The 14,277-nt window shown below is 41.7% G+C and overlaps 1 protein-coding gene across 7 annotated transcripts in view; it reads left to right on the top strand.

Annotated features, from left to right (window-relative positions):
* The window catches only part of OSBPL10 (oxysterol binding protein like 10), a 325,500-nt gene that overhangs the window by 48,237 nt on the left and 262,986 nt on the right, over positions 1 to 14,277 (top strand). The gene's annotated exons all lie outside the window — the stretch shown is intronic.

Raw genomic sequence — 14,277 nt, 5'->3', positions numbered from 1 at the left:
TGTTGGAAAGGAGAAATACTTGATTTTAGAAAAGTTTATTTTTAAAGAAATTTGAGTTTATTGCAGTATATAAAATTGAACCTTTTCGAGTGTACAGTTCAATGAGTTTTGACAAATGTATATGTCTTATGAAACTGCCACCACAAATAAGAATATTCTACCATCTAAAAAGGTTACAATTTGTTTTGCTTTGATTAATGAGAGAATACTTTCATTTTCTGGAATAAGAATATGGATAAAATACATTACGACTATTGAAATATTGACATACTTCATTATTTTCATGAAAGCTGTTAAATTTTTGACTCTCTACTTTTGCTGACACCAAGAAGAAGGTGGGGGAGGAGAAGGAGCAGACGTCATTAAAATGATGTTAAATAGCCTCTTTGTGACATGGGGAGCGTGTAATGGACTTTAAAAAAATGATAGGTAAGAATATAGTAGACTGACTTATTTTTATTATATGCAATGTAAAACTTTACAGATTTTCCTGTGGGTTTGTGGGGACAAGGTGTTCGTTAAGTTTAAATCATGGGGAAGCCATTATCAATGAAATAGATTGTACATCTTCTTACATTGTTATTTATTTATTTATTACTTATATTGTTATATGAGAAGCAGCATCAAGGTACTTAAGCCATTTGTATCCCATTTGAAAGGCAGGAAGCGAAATCACTTACGGCATTGAGTTTGAGGCAGTGTTGCCTTGGAGGTGAGGGAAGTATTAAGCTAAGCAAAGAAACTGGGAGATGCGGGTGGAGGTGAGGAGACCATGTTTGTGGGTGGAGGTGAGGAGACCGTATTTGGAGTTGGAAACTCTAGTGAAATGAATTATTTTAGCATAAACTGATCATTGGCAAATAATAGTATTTGGTTTTCTTAAACTTTTTTTTCTTCAAGTTTCTTGAATGAGAGACCATGCTTTTCATTTTCATTTTTGTTTTTCAGTATAATGTAATCAGATATATAAATTCTGTAAATTATTTTTTTCTTCATTTAAAAAGATCGTTTGTTTATTTTTGAGACAGTCTTGCTCTATTGCCCAGGCTGGAGTGCGTGGCATGATCTTGGCTCACTGCAACCTCTGCCTCCTGGGTTCAAGTGATCCTCTCACTTCAGCCTCTGGATTAGCTGGGACCACAGGCACACGCCACCATGTCCGGCTGTGTTGCCTATGCTGATCTCGAACTCTGGGACTCAAGAGATCCACCCACCTCAGCCTCCCAAAGTGATAGGATTATGGGCATGAGCCACCATGCCCAGCCTAAATTCTGTCAATTTTATCACTATGTATTATTTATTCATTCATTCAAATAACATTTCTTGAGTACTTTGTGTAAGACAACATTCTAAGAATTTTGAGAATAAAAAGATGGATTTGATAATGAGTGTTCTGTAAGAAGCTTCTAGTGTAATTGGAATTAAAAAACATAAGCACAGACAACAGAGCTGTAAAAGTGCCTTGGATTTGAATGCCAAGACGAGGAGTGTGGCATTCTGTAAGCAGTCCGCTTCTGCTGGTGCATAGAGGAGGGACTTCATCACGTCCAGGCCAAGGTCATCTCCTTAAAGGGAGTTGAATCTGGTGGTGGAGTGTAGGTGCATTCCTTTCTTCCTTTCTCCCTTTCTCCCTTTCTCCCTTTCTTTCTTTCGTTTCTTTCGACACAGTCTTGCTCTGTTTCCCAAGCTGGAGTGCAGTGGCACGATCTCGGCTCACTGCAAGCTTCCCCTCCCGGGTTCACGCCATTCTCCTGCCTCAGCCTCCGGAGTAGCTGGGACTACAGGCGCCCACCACCACGCCCAGCTAATTTTTTTGTATTTTTAGTAGAGACAGGGTTTCACAGTGTTAGCCAGGATGGTCTCCATCTCCTGACCTTGTGATCCACCCGCCTCGGCCTCCCAAAGTGCTGGGATTACAGGCGTGAGCCACCGCGCCCGGCCTAGGTGCATTCTTAATGGGTAGAGGGGAGTACAGGGACCAGCTAGGAGACCCTTGATAATTGTCTAAGGACTTGAAGTGGGAGTATGGCCACAGAATTGGGAAGGAAATAGGTTAAACAAGAGACGTTTTAGAGAGAATCATCAGAACTTAGTAAGTGGTTGGGGGCTGGGGGTGGAGAGTGGGAAGTGTTTAAATGCTACTAAGGTTTTTAAAAAATTTAATTCGAATTCATTTTTTAGTAGGTATTACATTCAGATGGTTTTTAATCCAAAAGAGAATGCTATGAATTGTTTCCCCCTTCCCTCCGTCTGTCAGTCTCACTCTCCAAAGATAAGCACCAATGTTATTGGTTTCTTCTTTATGCTCCCAGAGATATTGAATGCCTATGTAAGCAGATAGATGCGAGCACTCTTTTATTATCTTTTTTTTGAGACGGAGTCTCGCTCTGTCGCCCAGGCTGGAGCGCAGTGGCGCGAACTTGGCTCACTGCAAGCTCCGCCTCCCGGGTTCACGCCATTCTCCTGCCTCAGCCTACCGAGTAGCTGGGACTACAGGCGCCGCCACCGCGCCCGGCTAATTTTTTTTGTATTTTTAGTAGAGATAGTGTTTCACTGTGTTAAGCAGGATGATCTCGATCTCCTGACCTCGTGATCCACCCGCCTCGGCCTCCCGAAGTGCTGGGATTAGTGAGCCACTGCGCCCGGCCTGTTTTCTTTTCATTCTACCCAGTAGCAATTTATTTTTCACTTACACTGTTTTTTAAAGCTCATTACAAAGAAGGAGATAAAAGTCTTCCTCATTCTTTTCTTATGATCACGTAGTGTACATTGTATGGATTTATTGTGATTCATTCATTATTCTGCTGTTGACGCCCATTTAGGCAGGTTCCAGTTTTTGCTGTTACAAGCAATCTACATTGCAATACGTAATTTCTGTGCATACGTAATTTCTCACATGTGCACCTATTTCTGTGGGGTAAATGTTGAGAATAGAAATAGCTAAGCATAAAGGTGTGTGCATTGTTAAATTTTGATATATGTTGCCTAACTGCCCCTTATAAAGGTTGTACACTTCCATTAGCAAAATAGAAAGTGCCTATCAATAGGATGTGGTTTTGAGCTGTTGAAAATCTGAGAGGTAAAAATGATTTCTCAGGTCAGTTTTAATTTGCATTTATCCTTTTGTGAATGAAGTTGAACATGTTTTCATACATAGAGGGGCCATTTATATATATATCCTTATCTATGAAATGTTTTTTAATTAATTAAAAAAAATTTTTTTTGAGATATGGGGTCTTGCTGTGTTGACCCAGGCTGGTCTCAATCTCAGACTCCTGGTCTCAAGTGCTCAAGTGATCCCCTGCCTTGGCTTCTCAAAGTTCTGGGATTACAGGCGTAGGCCACCACACCTGTTTTGTGTGTGTGTGTGTGTGTGTGTGTGTGTGTGTGTGTGTGTATGTGTGTGTGACAGGGTCTCATTTTATTGCCCAGGCTGGAGGGCAGTGGTGCAGTCATTGCTCACAGCAGCCTTGAACTCCTGGGTTCAAGCCATCCTCTCACTTCAGTGTCCCACGTAGCTGGGATTACAGGCATCAGTCACCATGCCCAGCCTGTGAAATATGTCTATATCTGTTGACCATGTATCTGTTTGGTTATTGGTCTTTCTTTTCTTTTCTTAGTAGGAGCTTTATTTTATTTACTTATTTTTTTGAGATTGAGTCTCACTGTTGCCCAGGCTGGAGTGGCAGGGGTGCAATTGTGGCTCATTGCAAACTCCACCTCCAGGGCTCAAATGATTCTCCTGCTTCAACCTCCAAAGTAGCTGGGACTACAGCTGTGCACCACCACGCCTGGCTAATTTTTGTATTTTTAGTGGAGACAGAGGTTTTGCCATGTTGGCTAGGCTGGTCTTGAACTCGTGACCTCAGGTGATCTGCCTGCTTTGGCCTCCCAAAGTGCTGGGATTATAGGGCGAGCCACTGCGCCGAGACAGTAGGAGCTTTATATATTAAGAAAATTAGGCTGGGAGTGGTGACTCAAGCCTGTAATCCCAGCACTTTGGGAGGCCGAGACGGGCAGATCACGAGGTCAGGAGATCGAGACCATCCTGGCTAATGCGGTGAAACCCTGTCTCTACTAAAAAGATACAAAAAACTAGCCGGGCGAGGTGGCGGGCGCCTGTAGTCCCAGCTACTCGGGAGGCTGAGGCAGGAGAATGGCATAAACCCGGGAGGCAGAGCTTGCAGTGAGCTGAGATCCGGCCACTGCACTCCAGCCTGGGTGACAGAGTGAGACTCCGTCTCACAAAAAAACAAAAAACAACAACAAAAAAAAGAAAATTAGTCCCATGATAGAAGTTGCAGATATTTATCACATTTTGTCATTGTTTTTGACTTTGCTTTTTGGTGTGTCTTTTTTTAATCCTGCAGAATTTTAAATTTCTGTGTAATTACATTTATCAGACTCTCTGTTACAGTTAGAAAAACCCTCTCCATTTCAGGCTCACTAGAAGATATTTGAGATATCTTTGGTACTTTTGATTTTTCATGTTAAAATTTTTGGTCATTCATGGCTGGAGCCTGTGATCCCAACCTTTGGGGAGGCTGGGGTGGGCAGATTGCTTGAGCTCAGGAGTTCCAGACCAGCTTGGGCAACATGGTGAAACCCCATCTCTACAAAAAGTACAAAAAATTATCCAGGCGTGGTGGTGCGCACCTGTGGTCCTAGCTACTTGGGAGTCTGAGATGGGCAGGATCACTTGAGCCCAGGAGATGGAGGTTGTAGTGAGCCGAGATGGTGCCACTGCCCTCTAGCCTGGGTGACAGAGTGAGACCCTGTCTCAAAAAATTAAAAAAAAAAAAAAGTTTTTGAATCCTGATTTTGTCCTGATGTGTAATCTGATGCTTATTAGATAAGAGATAGGGATCCAGATGTATTATTTTCTTAGAGGGCTTCCTGGTTGATCCTTACATCATTTGTTGAATAAACCGTGTTTCTCCTACTAATTTGAGATGCCGCTTCTCTGATATTTTGAATTCTCACGTGTATTTGGGTCTCTTTCTGAACTTTCTGTTCTTCACTGATCTGACTCACTGTTCATGTAATGATTACGCACTGTTTTAATCGTAACTTTGTAGTATATTTGAATATTTGGTAGAGTGTTTTTCTCTTCATTACCTTTGTTTTCAGAATTTTCTTGGCTGTTCTTTCCTGCTAGTTTTCCCATATGCATTTTAGAATATGGTCATTCAATGCCAAAAATCCCCCCAAAGATTTCATGGTACTTTTATTGAAATCATAATTGGGTTTATAGATTAATTTAGGGAGAATTAACATCCTTTTTTTTTTTTTTTTGGAGACTCAGTCTTGCTCTGTCACCCAGGCTGGAGTGCAGTGGCACGATCTTGGCTCATTGCAACCTCCACCTCCCAGGTTCAAGTGATTCTTATGCCTCAGTCTCCGAAGTAGCTGGGATTACAGGCAAGCACCAACACGCTTGGCTAATTTTTGTATTTTTAGTAGAGACAGGGTTTTACCATATTGGCTAGGCTGGTCTTGAATTCCTGACCTCAGGTGATTCACCTGCCTTGGCCTCCCAAAGTGCTGAGATTATAGGCATGAGCCACCGTACCCGGCCTGACATCTTGATTATGTAAAATTTATCCTCGAGACACACTGTGTCTTTCTTTTATTAGTCTTGAGTGATACCTTGCAGTGTTTTAAAGTTTTCTTTATATAAGATTTGCACATTTCTTGTTCAATTTATTGCAAGATATTTTACTTTTTGTAGCCATAATGAATTATTTTCTTTGATTATACTTTATTTTTTGTCTGTATTAAAGCCACATATTTTATGTCTTAATATTGTATTAGTAATTTTTTTTCTTGTCTAATTACATTGACTGGAATCTCCAGATCCATGTTAAAAAATACTGGTTCTTATTTTGTTCCTGAGTAGAATTTCTTGTTAAACGTGATGCTGACTTTTATGCTGAGATATATTTTATGATGTTGGAAAAGCATCCGTCTCTCTTTTTTTTCTTCCAAGAATGGATGTTGAATATTATCAGATATAAATGGATGTTGAGTATTACCAGGTGCCTTTTCAGTGCCTATGGCAATGATGTATGACCTACCATCTAAAAGATGTATTTTTAATCCTAGCTGGATGTTTCCTTTTTAATTCCAGCTGGACGTGAAGGAGATGCAGGCTTGGGAATGAGGTAGTTTAGAGTTGGATGTCCCTGTGGTGCTATTGTGCAACTCAGCTCTTTCATCAAATGCTATCAATATTTCATAAACCTAGACCTAATAATAGATTGACTTTGCATTGTGATTTTTATATTTCTGTCTTTCTCTGTCAACACCTTTTGGTAGCTTCAAGTTAAACTTCTAGTCCAGTTGGGGTTAAAACGGTGTAAATGTACATTCTGGGCTTTTTTTTTTTTTTTTTTTGAGACAAGTCTCACTGTCACCCAGATTGGAGTGCAGTGGCGGCAACCTCTGTCTCCCAGATTCAAGTGTTTCTCCGGTCTCAGCCTCCTGAGTAGCCAGGACTACAGGCATGCACCGCCATCCCCGGCTGATTTTTATATTTTTAGTAGAGACAGGGTTTCAGTATGTTGGCCAGACTGGTCTTGAACACCTGACTTCAAGTGACCCACCTGCCTCGGCCTCCCAAAGTGGTGGGATTACAAGCATGAGCCACTCTGTGCCTGGCCATTCTAGGCATTCTTAATTGTGCAAGTCTGAGGTAGGTGGTAGGGTCTGTGTCCTCCGAATCGAGAGTAGGATACTTGAGGGTAATACACACAATAATTATTGTTTTGGAGCATGCAGATACACTTTTAAAAGTCACCTTGATGTATGAGTCATTCTTGAAACTCTCAATTAGTGGAGTTTTTTTTTCCAGGCAGGTTAGCGTAGACGCCAAATGGACAGGATGTTTTGGTTATGTGTTGCCTTTTTTTAAAAGATCGATACCTCTGAATTAAAGTTGTGTAGGGACCTAAGTGCTCATTTTCTGTAGAGTTTTAAATAACATCCGCAAATCTCCATTATTTTTCTTAAAGGTATTTGTCCTTTAGGAGTAGAAAGTAATTGTTGTAAATGTAACTAACCTGAACTTCACCCTTGGGAATTTAATGACCTTATTTTTACCGGTCGTGGTTCACACTGAATTTTCTCTCACTTCTTGTTCCTCATTCTGTCCATGCAACCTTTCCTTTTTGGGCCTTTTTTATTTCTTGCTCCTTACCTGTATGGCAGCCTCCCTGTTCCTGACTACAAGGGTGAGTTAGGTGGGGGTAGAGAAGAAGAGCTCCATAGTGTGAACATACATGGATGTGAAAATTCACAGGCTACAAACTCTGTGCCTGATAGAACCCCACAAGTGTTCATTCACTCAGCCTCTTTACGCATGTTTTAGATAAGGTGTTCCTGGTTATTATACTAGATTTCTGGAAAAGCCAAATGAGAAGGAGCTGGCAATGAAGGCTGGCGGTAGATACACTGATTGCAACAAGGAATAATAGCTGCCATTTATTGGGTGACCCTGAAAATTATAACAGGACCTTTAAAACCAAGGCCACTTGGGGCCATTTAGTGAAGGGACAGGGCTCTCTGTTCCCTTTATGTCAGTATAGTACAATTTAAAAAATAGTTAAGATGACTCTGGGCATCCAGAAAAGGTAAATCTGACATCGGTTGTTCAGTTTATGAAGACAGAGAAATGTGCGATCTGTTTTTGAGTCAGTTATCTGGAAAATTTCCCAAGCAAGGGTTGAAGAGTGGAGATTTCTTTTACTAAGGAAGCTAGCTTAAAAGATTTGTTTTAATGGAAACAGTTACATAGTTGATGACTAAGTTTTTCTTTAGCAGTTACTTTTACGATATGATGTGGTTGAAAATAACCTCCAAATATTCCGGAGTTTCTTTTACATGTAATAGTGACATTTGTTTTTCATGGTCATTGAAAATGTTTCACATTTAACTTCTGTAATGAATACAGTTTTAATTTATTTTAGATTTGAAATAGTGACTTGGGAAGGGTCCAGAGTGTGTAGCTTTTATTTTACCTTTGACTTTGTTGTTGTTGTGGAGATGGAGTCCCACTCTGTCACCCAGGCTGGAGTGCATTGGCGTGATCTTGGCTCACTGCAACCTCTGCCTCCCGGGTTCAAGCTATTCTCCTGCCTCAGCCTCCTGAGTAGCTGGGATTACAGGCACTTGCCACCATGCCCAGCTAATTTTTTGTATTTTTAGTAGAGACGGGGTTTTGCCACGTTGGCCAGGCTGGTCTCGAACTCCTGACTTCAAGTGTTCCGCCTGCCTCAGCCTCTCAAAGTGCTGGGATTACTGGCATGAGCCACCGTGCCCGGCCTACTTTCCCTTTGATTTTGTAAGTAGCTGAGGAAGTGCCACTGTATTATTACGTCTGCTGCGTAGGTGCTGTGTCATTCATATGTCGAAGTAATAACCCTTTGCATGAGAATAACGTTCAAAGCACCCTGTGTAGCCCCGTGTATCTACACTGCTTTTCAGACCAGTTCAGGCATCCACAGCAAGCCTGTGCCATTTTTACTTGTCTTATGTTACACTAACTCCTCAAGCGTGGTGGCTTTCTGAATATGCTTATGGCATATGTGCTGCAAATTTTTGTGACTTCCTATCTCCATGTTCCAGAATTTATAGTAATCTCATGAGGAAGCGAGCTGAAGTTTTAGGTTTATTCCAGGGCTTCTCAACCCCAGCACTATTGGCATTTTGGGCTAGATAATTCTTTGTTGTGGTGGAACTAGCCTGTATATTGTAGACTGTTCAGCAGCATCCCTGTCCTCTCCCCAGTAGATGCTAATGGCATCTTCTCTGGTTGTAACAATAAAAAATCTTTCCAGACATTGCAGCTATCCTCTGGGGGGCAAAATCACCCATAGTTGAGAACCACTGGTTTATGCTTTATGAAGAGTGATTTTGAGGGTGAATTGATTGTTTATGTTATTATAAGAAAATGAATAAACCTTTGTTGAGCACAATTGATTAAGCCAACTCCAGTGCAAAAGCAAGTATACAGAGGAAACATCCCTGTCCTCAAAGGAAACATACGTGTATACAAGAACTAGAAATACAATACTTTATACTATGTGACAAAGCCTATAATAGATATAAAGATAAGAGAGTGGTTACTTTTACTATAAAGATATCAGCAAAAGAACAGGAAAGGAGAGAATACTTGACCTGGGCCTCGAAGGATGAGTAGGAATTTACCAGAGTGAACTGCAGTGGCCTTCATAGCAGAAAAGTCATCATGAATTAAGGCTAAAGGATTCTACATTATGGTTTGCCTTGGGCTACGATTCTGGTCCCAGCATAATGATTTATTTTTATTTTTATCTTTTTGTTTTTGAGATGAAGTCTTGCTCTGTTGCCCAGGCTGGAGTTCAGTGGCGCAGTCTTGGCTCACTGCAACCTCCGCCTCCCAGGTTCATGCAATTCTCCTGCCTCAGCCTCCCAAGTAGCTGGCATTACAGGAGCCCACAACCATGCCTGGCTAATTTTTGTATTTTTAGTAGAGACAGGGTTTCACCATGTTGGCCAGGCTGGTCTTGAACTCCTGACCTCAAGTGATCCGCCCGCCTCGGCTTCCCAAAGTGCTGGGATTACAGGCATGAGCCACCGCGTCTGGCCCCAGCATAATTATTAATAGCACTCCTTTCACACTAAAAATAATGCATTGCTTTGCACGATGAATTTAACAGTCACTCTGGTAAGGTCCTGGGGACTCGAAAGTTTGTGGGCAAGTGATGTGTTTGAGGTGCAGTGAGTCGTCTTATATTGTCAGAGTACTTGAGGGAGTGGGAAGGGATGTGGAGGATGGCTGGAGATACGGTTAGGACCTATTGTGGAGGGTCTTGTATGCCATATGATGAAAGTGGAACTTGTCCTGGACAGCCTAGAAGCCAACTAAAACCTCCTGGGCAGGGGAGTGTATCAGGAAGAGAGAGACAGAGAAAATGAGCTTTCCTGGCCCTTGAGAAGTTTCAGTCTGTTCTATATGTTGCATGTTTCTCCCAAGTACTACTTCTTAGAGGAAATAGGTCCCCAAGAGGTTCTCCTTGGCAGAGTTTTGTTTGGTGACAGCCAGGTACGGTTCACAACTGTGTTACTGTATCAACTGAGTTTCTTTATGAAATACATGAAGGAGACTTCTATTCATTTTCACTTTGTTCTTGACTTGTGAATGAGGGAGATTTTGCTCTGTTACTGAAATTGAATGAATGGCTACTATTTTAGTTGAAAAGATGAAATTATCTCAGGACTTGGCAAAGTATATTCTGTGGGTGAAATCTAGCCTCTAGTCTGCTGCTTGTTTTTGTAAATAAAGTTTTATTGGAACACAGCCACAATTATTCATCTATGTATTGTGTATAGCTGCCTTAATGGTACAACAGCAGAGCTGGATAGTTCTGACAAATACCATATGGCCTATGATGCCTAAAATGACTGTCTGGGCCTTTGTGGAAAAAGTTTGCCAATCCCTGATCCAACTGAATTCAGTATTCAAGTCAAGTCACTCAAGTATTTTCATATCTTTACTCTGATTAAGATAGTTTCAGGAATGGACCAAAGTATGTCGATTGTAGTACATCTGTTTGTTCCAAGTTGGGCTTGTGTTTTCAATTTTGCGGGAGAAATTTTGTTATCCGGGATTTTACCTGAGAGGAATAAAGCTCTAGAACTTGGCTTTTCTGTCTTCCAGGAAGTCTTGAATCCATACTCTCTGGATTTGGTACTGACCTCACAAGGAAGGTACTGCCCGGAGAGGCTGGGTGGCTGGACCCAGGCTCTGTGGTGGGGCTCTCTCCACTCTAGATGGCCATGGACCACATACCCTTTTCCGTTCCAGAGTCCCTTTCCTTTTCCACTCCAGAGTCAAATATATTTGACTCCATAAGAGACAAATATATTTCTTTTTTTCTTTTCTTTTCTTTCTTTCTTTTTTTTTTTTTTTTAGATGAAGTCTCGCACTGTCACCTCGGCTGGAGTGCTGTGGTGCGATCTCGGCTCACTGCAACCTCCACCTCCCAGGTTCAAGCGATTCTCCTTGCCCCAGCCTCCCAAGTAGTTGGAATTACAGGCGCCTGCCACTACTCCCAGCTAATTTTTTTGTATTTTTAGTAAAGATAGGGGTTAGCTATGTTGGCCAGGCTGGACTTGAACTCCTGACCTCGTGATCCACCCGCCTTGGCCTTGCAAAGTAATGGGATTACAGGCTTGAGCCACCGTGCCCGGCCTTGACAAATGTATTCCAATTTCAAGCATTTTTAGAAAAGTAAACTATTATAAATAACATGAATTTGTGTACTTAAGAATATTTTTGGCTTTTAAAAATACAAGTAGATACTATCATACTGCTCTTTAGCTTTTACTTATTCATTACTGTTTTTTAGAGACAGGATCTCGCTCTGTCATCCAGACTGGAGTTCAGTGGCACAGTCATAACTCACTGCAGTCTCAACCTCCTGGGCTCAAGTGATCCTTCTGCCTCAGCCTCCTGAGTAGCTAGGACTACAGGTGTGCACCAAATCAGATATTTTTAGAAATTATTTGTAGAGATGGGGTCTTGCTATATTTCCCAGGCTGGTCTCGAACTCTTGGGCTTAAGCAGTCCTCCCACCTTGTCTTCCCAAAGTGCTGGGATTACAGGGATATGTCACTGCTCTGGCTCATACTGATCTTTAAGGAAAAAAAAAAAAGGTACAGGAAGAAAAAGAGGCAGTGTTTTGGTTGGTCTGATGCATTTATTTCCTTGTTACACCCTTTCAGACTGACAGCTTTCACTCTGATTAGCATCAAGCTGTACCTGGTATTTGGGTGGGGACTGGACCTTTTGGAGAGAGAACCAGGGACAAAAGCAATGTGTTAACCAGGGACAATGTTAATTAACCAAATTGATGGTTTAGCTCCCCACCCCTTTCCTCCATGAGTCTGGATAGCAAAGCTTTTTGTAGGATTTGGCTACTTGCCTTCAGAGACTCTTCAATAAGAGGAGAGTGGTTACCCTGGGAAACCAGTTCACATAAATGAAGAATGCTGTTTAGTCATTTTTGGTACTGGATCTTGCCCCTTGTTCTTTCTTTGTGAAGTGTTCAGATGAGGGCTGTCTTTCATCTTTCAGTTGCTCCTTTAAAGCTCCAAGTGATTTTTTTAAACACTGTGAAGCCCTCACAATCAATTGCTTAAAATGTTTCTAGAAATTCCTGGTATCACTTAAAAATAGCTTCCGTTTTGTGCTCTAGAAGGTTCCTATTGCTGAGTGCCAGCAGCTACATTTTAGAATTAAGGCAGGTTTGGCCAGATTGGTGTGCAGTGTGGAGATGAAGAATTCCACCCCTGCAAGACGGAGCCACATAAGAAGCCAGCTGGGGGGACAGATCACTGTACCCTTCTCCGAAAAGTGACAACCCTAAATCCTTGTCCTGCCTTCTTCTCTTTCCTTTCAGTTTTTTAAAAAAATTAATAGACTTTATTATTGTATTTAGAACAATTTCAGATTTATAGAAGAATTTTTTCTTTTCTGTTTTCTTTTTTTTTTTAGACAGAGTTTTGCTCTTGTTGCCCAGGCTGGAGTGCAGTGGCGCGATCCGGGCTCACTGCAAACTCCGCCTCCCGGGTTCAAATGATTCTCCTGCCTCAGCCTCTGAGTAGCTGGGATTACAGGTGCGCGCCATCACGCCCAGCTAACTTTGTATTTTTAGTAGAGATGGGGTTTCACCATGTTGGTTAGGCTGGTCTTGAACTCCTGTCCTCAGGTGATCCACCTGCCATGGCCTCCCAAAGTGCTGGGATTACAGGCGTGAGCCACTGCACCTGGCCAGGTTTATAGAAGAACTGATTGGGTAAGAGAGTTCTCACATACTCCCCCCAACTCCCACAGTTTATTATTAACATTTTACGTTTATGTGGTTACATTACCATTAATGAACCGATATTACACCTCATAACTGACGTATATAGTTTACCTAGATTTCTTTACTTTTTATCCAGTGTTCCTTTTCTGTTCCAGGATCCCATCCAGGATACCACATTACATTTAGTTGTCATTTCTGCCCCTTAGGCTCCTCTTGACTGTGATGACAGTTTCTCACACTTCCCTTGTTTTTGATGACCTTGACAGTTTTGAGGACTGCTAGTCAGGTGTGTTGTAGGATACTCCTTATTGGAATTTGTCTGATGTTTTTCTCGTGATTAGCTGGGGGTTATGTGTTGTGAGAGGAAGATCATAGAGGGAAAGTGGCATTTTTATCACATCATATCAAGGATACATACTATCGACGTGATTTGTAATTGTTGCTGTTGACCTTAATCACCTGGCTAGAAGTAGTATCTTTCAGGTTTTTCCCCTGTGAAGTTTCTCTCCTCTCCTGCCCTTTTCATATTGTGCTCTGCGAAAGGAAATCCCTATGCTCAACCTAACATTTAAAGAGTAGGGAGTTACGCTTCTCCTTCTTGAGGGAATGGTTTAACATGATTTATTTGGAATTCTGATGCAGTAGGTTTGTCTCTTCTCCATTTATTAAGTAACTTAATCATTATTCATATCAGTATGGACTCATGCATATTTATTTTTTACTCTGGATTATAGACCCACGTTACTTTAGTTTGTTGCTCAAATTTTTCCATTTTTGTTGGCCGTCAGAAGCTCTTCCACTTGGCTGGTGCATCACTTTGACATACCCCCATCATTGTGGGTTTATCTGAGCACTTCCTTACTTCCTGGTACTACAAGATACTCTAGACTCATCTTGTGTTATTTCCTGCCCCAGTCTTCAGCCATTTTCCAAGGAACCTGATTCCTTTTATTGGAGAATGGTATTACAAACCAAGATGTGGGCACTAGGTGTACTTGTTGCCATGGGGCTGTCATTTTTTTAGGTCCTCTTAGCTGACATGTGTCTACTAAGGTGTAGATGTACACACATTGGTAAATATTTCTTTTCTTTTTTGAGAGAGAGTCTCACTCTGTCTCCCAGGCTGGAGTGCAGTGGCACAATCTCGGCTCACTGCAAGCTCCATCTCCTGGGTTCATGCCATTCTCCTGCCTCAGCCTCCTGAGTAGCTGGGACTACAGGCACCCGCCACCACGCCCGGCTAATGTTTTGTATTTTTAGTAGAGATGGGGTTTCACCATGTTAGTCAGGATGATCTCGATCTCCTGACCTCATGATCCCCACGCCTTGGCCTTCCAAAGTGCTGGAATTACAGGCGTGAGCTACCGTGCCCAGCCATATTTGTAAATATTTCTATGTGTAACCATGTGTATCTATATTAAGTTTA

This window comes from Papio anubis, chromosome 2, assembly GCF_008728515.1.
Source record: "Papio anubis isolate 15944 chromosome 2, Panubis1.0, whole genome shotgun sequence".
In the NCBI taxonomy this organism is placed as follows: domain Eukaryota; kingdom Metazoa; phylum Chordata; class Mammalia; order Primates; family Cercopithecidae; genus Papio; species Papio anubis.
The sequence above is the reverse complement of the archived record's forward strand: the minus strand, read 5'-3'. Positions and strand labels throughout refer to the sequence as shown.